We start from the raw sequence: 9,596 nt of genomic DNA on the forward strand, positions 1-9,596 counted from the left end.
ATCTATCTATCTATCTATCTATCTATCTATCAATCATCTGTCTGTCTGTCTGTCTCACTCTCTTGAGATCTGTAGCAATGGACCCACACTCTCAGAGGCCACCAAGGGGAGAAATATGAGTGCAGGGCTTCTCTTAGCCCCATAGGCTCCTGGGAAACTCCTGTAAGCCTTTGACAAGTTTTGTAATCTCCAATGGTCAAGCTCCTTTATTTTATGTATTTATTCACATATTTATTTGACAGGATTTCATGTATCCAGGGTTCGCCTTGAAACTGTTCTGCAGCTGAGAATCTTGAATTAAAAAAAATTTTTTAAATTTATTTTTTGTTTTTGAGACAGTGTTTCTTTGTGTAGTCCTGGCTGTCCTGGAAGTAGCTCTCTAGACCAAGCTGGCCTCGAACTCACAGAGATCCTCTTGCCTCTGCCTCCTGAGTGTTGGGCTTTAAGGCATGGGCCACCACCTCCAGGCTGACTTTGAACTTTTGATCCTCCAGTCTCTATCCTCTGAGTACTGGGAATGCAGATGTGAGCCATCTCACTCAGATTTAGCTTTATTTTTGAGCAAGAGTTTTGTTATGTAGCCCAGGCTGGACTCAAACTTAGAGTCTGCCTGCCTCTGCATCTTGAAAGCTAGGGTTACAGGTGCGCACCATCACACCTAATGACATCCCTTATTTCCATTTGAGAAAACTGAGACCCAAGACTGTAAACGACTTCCTCTGAGTGACCCAGGTGTCCTCAGCACCCCAGCTCTAGCCACTTTCCAAACCACTGTCCCACGTCATGACTGCACACTAGTACCCAGGGACAGGAGTGAAGCAGGCTTAAAGACGCCACGGAGCAAAAACCACTTACCACTTTCAAACGGAGCGTAGGGGGTGGGGGCAACACATGCCTGTAAACAGGTGGAGGCAGGAGGCTAAAAATAAGTTTGAGGCCAGCCTGGGCGACATGAGACCCTGTCTCAAAGCAAAAATAAAACACAACCAACTACTACCACCACCAGAAACTCATCACTTAAAAAAACAAAACAAAACAAAACAAAAACCAAGAATTCCCCCACCCCACCGCTATCACTTTCAAGTAAAGGGCAAAACCAACAAACTAAGCATAGAGACCAAATTAACATGAAAGGATTGTCAGTTAAAAAGTTCCAGAACAATAAGTTTCTGGCTTCTTCTCCTCCTCCTCCTCCTCCTCCTCCTCCTCTTCAGAAAGCACCAAATGCCAAATGGCAAATGACACCTGGACAGCAAGAGGGCCCAGAGGACCTGGAAGCCCAGGATTCGGAGGTTGCAGCAGCAGCACCTGAGGAGGATTAGGTAGCAGTTTTAGGAGGTCATGGTCGAGGTGGAAGCTGAGCATGTGGCCAAGGTCATGGGGTTTGTAGAGGTAAAACTGAGGCAAGGAGTGGATCCTTGTCACCAAGTTGGTCTGCATGGTTTAGGACAAGAAGACCAAGGCCCTGGAGAACTACCTGTTCTCCCTGCCCATTAAGGAACCCGAGATTATTGACTTCTTCCTGGGCGCATCCCTAAAAGATGACGTTCTAAAGCTCATGCCAGTGCAGAAGCAGACTAGGGCTGGCCAGTGGACCAGGTTCAAGACTTTTGTCCCTCTTGGGCACTACAATGGTCATGATGGTCTTGGTGTTAAGTGCTCCAAGGAGGTAGCCACTGCCATCCTAGAAGCCGTCATCTTAGCCAAGCTGTCCATGGTCCATGTGGAGAGGCTACTGGGGGAACACAATTGGCAAGCCCCGTTGTGGTGGTTTGAAAGAAAATAGTTCCCATGGGGAATGGCAATATTAGGAGGGGTGGCCTTGTTGGAGGATGCGTGCCACTGTTGGGGTGGGCTTTGAAGTCTCCTTTGCTCAAACTATGCCCAGTGTGGACACAGACTGCTTCTCTCCCCGCGGATCAAGATGGAGAACTCTCTGGCACAATGTCAGCCTGCACGCTATCCGCCATGATGATAACGGATAATGGGACTATAAGCTAGCCACAACTAGATGTTTCCCTTTAAAGAAAAAATTGTCAGAGATGGAGAGATGGCTCAGAGGTTAAGAGCACTGACTGTTTTTCCAGAGGCCGCAGGTTCAATTCCGAGCACCCACGTGGTGGCTTAAAACTGACTGTAACTCCAAAATCTGACACCCTCACACAGAAGTACATGCAAGCAAAACACCAAAGCACATTAAAAAAGAAAGAAAGAAAGAAAGAAAGAAAAAAAGGATTGTGTCTCTTCACAGTAATAGAAACCCTAACTAAGACACACATACTGTTCCAGGCAAAGTAATAGTCCTCTGTGCCTCTGTGTTGGTGTGTCTTATCCCTGCCCCCAGAGGCTCTGCTCTGGTGCCCAAGAAGGCACTGATGATGGCTGATATTGATGACTGCTACACATCACCCATGGCCTGCACTGCCACCCTGGGCAACTTTGCCAAGGCCACCTTTGATGCCATCTCTAAGACCTACAGCTACTGACCTCAGACCTCTGGAAAGCGACTATGTTCACCAAGTCTCCTTATCAGGAATTCACTGACCATCTTGTGAAAACTCATACCAGTGTCTCTGTTCAGGGGACCCAGGCCCCAGCTGTGGCCACTACATAATGGTTTTTAAACAAAAACAAAACAAAACAAAACAAAAAAGTGAATTAAATCTGTTAAAAAATAAATAAAAATAATAATAATGTTTCCACTGTCCTGGATCATGTGTTTCGCCCACTCCATTCTGGGGCTCTCTCTGTGTGTTCAAGGAAATCCTTCGTTCAGGTGCAACTTTGTTTCAATTCTGAGTCAGCCTTGGTTTCACTTTCAAATCACTACGTAGTAGTCTGGTACAAGGTTGAGTAAGAGCGCGCGCGAAGGGAAAACTGGAGGGTGGGGCAGGGTGGAGTGAGTGAGAAATAGCTTGTTCTGAAGAGGACACCAGGGAGTAACAGGCGGTAATTAATGACATGGCGGCCACAGTCACACTCCCAATGTTATAATTAAAGGCTTCCTCCTCGCTGGCTTACTCTCTAGGGCCCCCTGGAGGCACTTACGGACTTTAACTTTTCTGTCTGAAGCTGTTCGCAGCCATTGGTGGCGACAGGAAGCCAGGTCCTCAGAGTCAGACAATAACAATAACCACCCCTGGGCGGCTGGACTGGTGTCAGTAAGTTTGTACATCAGAAAGTTCCAGACACATCTCAGACTGAATTTTTGTAGCCTAGGCCAGGGCTTTTGTCAAGAGAGTGGGGTCTGGAAAGAGCAGCTTCAAGATTAGCATAGAGTAGAAGCCAATTAATAGAAGTGAACAAAACCTTCCCTAGGTGGACTACATGCAACAGACGGAGCATGCGAGAGAAAAGTCTGAGCTACACAAACTCAGGCATGCTGGATAGGTAAATACAAAGGGTGGGGAGCCTCATAGCCCAGAACTTTTGAGTGAATATGTCTTTCCTGTTCCCTGGTCCACTCCCACTCCCCCGACTGCCTTTCTGTTTCTTAATAAACTGTCTCTGTTTCTATGAATATTATTAACCATTTATCTGTTATGTACCTGGGATGCAAGGACCTGGGACTTCAGTGGGTACCCCTAGGATTCTGATCCATACCTAAAACATTTTCATATTTTAGTGTGTCAGGAGGGTCGCCCAGGTTAATGTGCAGTCTGCCTGAGCCCTGGGGCCAGGCCTGGGATTCTGAATTTCTCCTGAGCGCTTAGGTGATGCTATTGCTGTGGCTCAGGGTGGTGGGTCCTAAGGTAGACTTGCAAGAATTACCGACAGTACTGATGCTTGGGTCTTAGCTTTGGGTTGGTAAGGAAGACGGACCATTAGGATTGTTCAGTGCTCTCAAGAAGATTCTGGTGTGAAGCAGGGTCTGATATGCATTAGCTTGAGGCAGTAGCTCCCCAGTGTTGGAGAAAACAGTCTGAGGGACTAGACATGCAGCTTGATTGGCAGAGTGCCTGCTTCACATACAGGAAGCCCTGGGCTCTATCCTCAGCACCAAATAAACACCTGGCATGGTGGCACACCTGCAATCCCAGTACCTGGGACATAGAGGCAAGAGATCAATGTCATCCTCAACCACATAGTGAATTTGAGAGCAGCCTGAGTTACAAGAGACTCTCACAAACAGAGTCAAGTAGATTAGTGAAAAATGGCAGCTAGCCTGCTCTCCTGAGATGATTAAAAAGATCTGGGCATGGCTTGAGGGTCTTCATTTCTAACAGGGTACTGCTGAAGCTGCCAGTCATGAAGGGGTTCACACAGAGTGAGACTGCTGAGTATCACCGTGCAACCAATGGTTATCATTCAGTGGCCTCTGTAAGACTTACTAGCTGTCTGATTTACCATTCCATGTGCCTTAGTTCAGGATAGTGCCCCCCCCCCATAGAACAGAGAGCAGGCAAAAATTAGACTCACCATATATCAATTCAGCCCAAGACTCCAACAGGCCTGAAAAAGCTATTTAGAAACAATTGTAAAAATTCTGTTTGTGGCATAATTAAATAACCAACTCTCTGCAGGAGATATCCTGAGAATTTCTATGGCTTAATGGCCCAAGTTTCCAACTTAATGGTCCACCGATTCTCAGACCTCCAGCTAAATATGTGTGTCATTTTCTCTGTAGCAATGCTTTATCTCAGTAGCTCATTCAGCTTTCAAGTATGTTTGCAGGAGCTGAGGGGTATAGCTCCAGGGGTACAGCATATACAGCATATGCTCAGCATGGCAAAGCCCTGAGTCAATCCTCACCCCCCCCCCCTCCCTACCCCCTCACCACCACCCCATCCTCACCCCGCCAAAAGAAATGTTTGGGAACTTTCTAGGGAGATATATCAAACAGTTCTGCTCCCAGTGACCCAAGAATTCCCGAGTACAGTGATGAGGTCTCAGAGAATGGGAAGAGGTCTGCCGGATGCCTGGAGAATGCAGGTGCTTAATAGATGGTAAGTGTCTTTGCACAGCTTTAGGGCTGTTTTCTGCTGAGGATTAACAGTGCCTCCCGGATCAGGCTAATGGCCAGGAAGATGTCCCTGAAAGAAATTAAAAATAAGTAAGCCAAAGTAATGTTTTAGAGAAAGATAAAAATGAATATTTCTTAAACAAGGACTAAATTTTAAAATGTGGAATGGTTCAAGAATTTATATGTCATCCTTACACATCCTTACTAATTAATCTCTGTCATTGCTCCAATTTTAGAGGCATGCTGCCAAAACCAGAAGCACATACATTTTTCATAGAATTTTATAAAAATGATATTTGTATCAGTTGCTGGGCTTCATTTCTGCGCCATCTTCAAGCTTGGTTGTATGTGTAGCATAGTGCTTGCTTTCTCTTCTCCCTCCCTACTCTGCTCCTCCCACTTCCTCTCTCTTTTAACACAGGAGTCACTGTTCCGGGCTGGCCTCACACTCCTGACCTCAAAGGCTCTGGCTCACTCAGCCTCCGGAATAGATGCTGTAGGACCACAGCACCACATCTGTCTCCTTTTCCTCCGTTTCCCCCTCTTCCTCTCCTGACTCTTGTTTTGATTCCTCCTCTGACTCCCTCCTCCTCTTCCTCCTCCTCCTCCTCCTCCTTTTAACTGTTGTGAGGAACATGAAAACTGCAGAAAACATTGCAGTGATTTGAGAAATAACTCCAGAATCATGATCTCCAAGTTCTCAGCAACCTGATATGGAACATTCTGGTTCCCAAAGGAGATCTCTTCCTTTGGACATCTCACGTCCCTAGGGTTGGTTGCAGCTCACTTCCTCCATTCTTTGCTTGTACAGTAGGTAGCTGAGCCCTCCTTCTGGAAGGGTAGGTATTCTACCATGGTCCTCCTGACTTGGTTGTGAGGGACCCTAGCTTTCTAAATCCTATTTTTCACCCATTGGGGCAGAACGGAGGACCACTGCTGGATAAGCGGCAACATCCACTTTGTTCTGTATCCGTGAGCGTATCATCCATTTTACACCTCAATAAATCTTGAGATCTTTTCACAGACCATTGTAGGTTCACATAACAGATAATAGATAAATAAATCTTAAAAAAAGAAAAAGAAAATGAATATGTTTGGAGCTGGAGAGATGGCTCAGTGGACACGATCCGGTGCTGCACAAACACAAAGCTTACATTAAACAACAAAGCCCATATGACAAAGAAAGCCGGACACAGCTGTGTGGGGCCTCCAGCCTCACTCTGTGCTGGGTCAGGTGGAGACAGGCGGCTCACTGAGGCTTGCTGGCTGCCAGCCTACTTCAGCTTCAGTGAGACTCCTCATCTCACAGGGATACAGTGAAGAAAGATAGAACAGACATCCAACTTCCTCCTCTGACTCTTCAGGTGCACACTTGTGCATACACCACACACACACACACACACACACACACACACACACGCCACATACACCACACACATCACACATACCACATACATACACCATACACACACACCACAATACACATACATCACACACACATCACATACACCACACACAGATACACCACCCATAATACACCACATACACATACCACACATAACCACACACAGACATACATCACACCACACACACACATACCACAAACACACACAAACCACACAAATATATACCACATATACACATAACACACGCACCACACATAACACACATACACCACATGCATACCACACATACTTAAAACACACACACACACACACACACACACACACACACACCACACAAACCACACACACACACCACACTTATACCACACACATATACCACGCACACAAACACACACCATACACCTTTATCAGTGAGTAACATTCACATACTTGATCAATAGGTTCTAGGCTCCTGTACATGTCACACTCTGGGATTCTAATACTGATCAAAGAAGACACAGTCCCCTTAACAGAGCTTCAGGGCTGGAGCAGAAGACAGCCACATGCCAGCATGTAACACTAAGCTGTATATTCACTTGTCTCCTTTTCTGTGCATATAACCCCAAGATGCAGAATTGAGAGAAAACCACAGACTGTCAGTTACAATGGAAGTCCAGAGATGGTGGTTTCAGCTGGGCCGTGAAGGGTAAGGAGAGGGCAGTGCTGTGCGACAGGGCACTGAAGGCAGACAAAATGCATCCAAGAGAGGCTGTGGTAGTCCTCTGTGTTGGCCTTGTTTGTGTGGGTGGAGCAAGGCCCAAAGGTTCCAAATACCACAGACCTGGCTAACAGACTCTCCTCTGTTCTCACCGGAGGTTCTGTGTTCCTGCCTCACTGACAGGTGGACACGCTTTCGGTGCTCAGTCTTGACAAAAAGGTTCCTTGTTCCTAAGATGTAGGATTAATGTGCAGGGAGACGCCTGCTACCCTTAGAGACAGCATTTACCTTCAGCAGCTTTAGGGTGTGCACAGGAGCAGGTCAGATGGACTCTCACATCTGCCTTCCTTCAGCAAATTTATCCAATGCTCCAGGCATGTGCTTCCATGGCTCCTCACATGAGGCAGGAATAGAAGCAATGGGGGCCTCTTTAACAAGATCATAGAGAGCTTGGGTTAATCTAGAACACAAAATGTGACTCTGTCTTAAAAAAAAAAAAAAGCTTTTAATTACAAAAATAAATGCAGGCCAGCAAGATGGCTCATCCCGTAAAGGTACTTGCTACCAAATCTGACAACCTGAGTTTGATTCCTGGAGAGCACCTGGAGGACAGAGAGAAACACCTCCTGCAAGTGGTCCCCTGCTCTCTATGAAAGCCATGGAGGGCATGCACATGCATGTATGGATGTCCACACACACGTGCACAAAACATAAATACAATTTAAAAAATAGATGCTTGGGCCCCACTACAAATGATTTAAGACTGAATTCTTAAATCTGGAAGCTCTATATCTTATTGTTTATTTTTCTGGTGCAAGGTGGACATTTCACATTCAAACTATGGCAACCCATCTCCTGGATAGAGCCTGTCTTCTAGCTGCATTTCTGTTGCTGGGATAAAATACAACTTAGGGGAAAGGGTTTATTTAGCCCACAGTGCCAGGTTACAGTCCATCACAGCTGGAAGTCAAAGTACCAGGAATCTAAAACAGCTGGTCACATCACATCCACAGTTGAGAGCAGAGAGAAATGAGTGCATGGTGAGGCTCTGCTCACTTTTTCCTCCTGTGTACAGTCTAGGATGCAAACCAGAGAATGGTACCACCCACTTTTCTTCCCACATCAATTATGGCAATCAAAACACCACCCTCAAGACATGGCCACAGGCCAACCTGGTCTAGACAATTGAGGCTCTCTCCCCAGGTTATTCTAGGTTATGTCAGGTTGGCAAGACCATCACAGCCTGGCACACGGCAAGTGTGTAGACAGTTGCTGTGGAAAAATCCTTTTGTACACTGTGAATATGTGGTGCTCTCATTGGTTTAACAAAGAGCCAACTGGTCAACAGCTAGGCAGGACAGTGAGACTGAGAGAACTCTGAGAAGGGTTGCCAGCCAGACACAGAGGGAGCAGGATGTGTAGAAGATGAGGTAACAAGCCACGAGCCGTGTGGCAGTATGTACATTAATAAATATGGGTTAATTTAAGTTGTAAGAGCTATTTAGTAACAACCTGAAGCTATTGGCCAAACATTTGTAATTAATATTAAGTTTCCATGTCGTTTATTGGGAAGCCAGCGGTCCTGATGAAAAACCCTGCCTATAGACAGTAATTGTTGATGGTTTCAGTTCATGTTGTCCATGATGCTTTCAGGAGACCGACAGAACATTTAAGAGATGGGATCTTCTGGGAAGAAGTTGGGTGGAGTCAGTGTGGTCCTACCACCTGGTCCTTGGTGTGTTCACTCAAGCCCAAAGCATGCATTGTTCTCCTCCCAGCCAGGTCTCTCCCTAGAATGGCCTATTCCTCATCTCTACCTGGGCATCCACAGGCCCCTGGCACTCTGTATGTCCCAGGAAGGAGACAAATTCTCCTTCCTTCCCACAGCTCTCCGTCTGGTTTCCGTGCTCAGATCCTCTCAGTGGCCAAGCTAGAACTTTCCTCTTCCCATTCTCCTCCACCTCTGATCAGCCAGTAAGTCCTGTCTGGCCTACCTGCACCAAATCTATGGAATCCACCCCTTCCTTCCACACCTTCCTCGGGACAGGCTTCCCTTACCATGCTTGCAGCAAGAACACTGGGGCTATGCCAGCTGCTTTCAGTACATCCTTTCCCCTCAGGCACCAAGGAACATCTGATTTCTTTAAACATCTACCTCTGACCAGAGGAGCCTCATTCATTCTAACAGCATTCGTCACTCTTTGAGCTGGAACAGGAACCTGACAGAGACTTGACCAGAGCCCTTGGGGCCTGGGTCCCTGCCTACCTTTCCAGTGTCATGTCTAGACACAGTCTGCTTTGTATCCAGAGCCAGGTGACGTCTAGCTCTCAGGACTTGCCAACACTCCCGCTTGTGCTGGGCATTCTCTCTACCAGCACATTTGATCCCTTCCTTTACCTTCATGGCAGGAACTCTCCTGCCTCCAGCCTTGGCTGTCTCTGTTTCATAGATGAGGTAAGCATCATGCTGGGTCATGCTCTCCTGCAACTGATGATTCCTGGTTCATCTTGCCAGGGTGGAATTTCATTA

General features: G+C 46.6%; 1 pseudogene; it reads left to right on the forward strand.

Annotated features, from left to right (window-relative positions):
* The first annotated feature begins 1,231 nt into the window (after positions 1–1,231).
* LOC118573426 lies at positions 1,232–2,614 on the forward strand (annotated as a pseudogene).
* Positions 2,615–9,596: the final 6,982 nt, after the last annotated feature.

The sequence above is a fragment of the Onychomys torridus genome, chromosome 1, assembly GCF_903995425.1.
Source record: "Onychomys torridus chromosome 1, mOncTor1.1, whole genome shotgun sequence".
Taxonomy (NCBI): domain Eukaryota; kingdom Metazoa; phylum Chordata; class Mammalia; order Rodentia; family Cricetidae; genus Onychomys; species Onychomys torridus.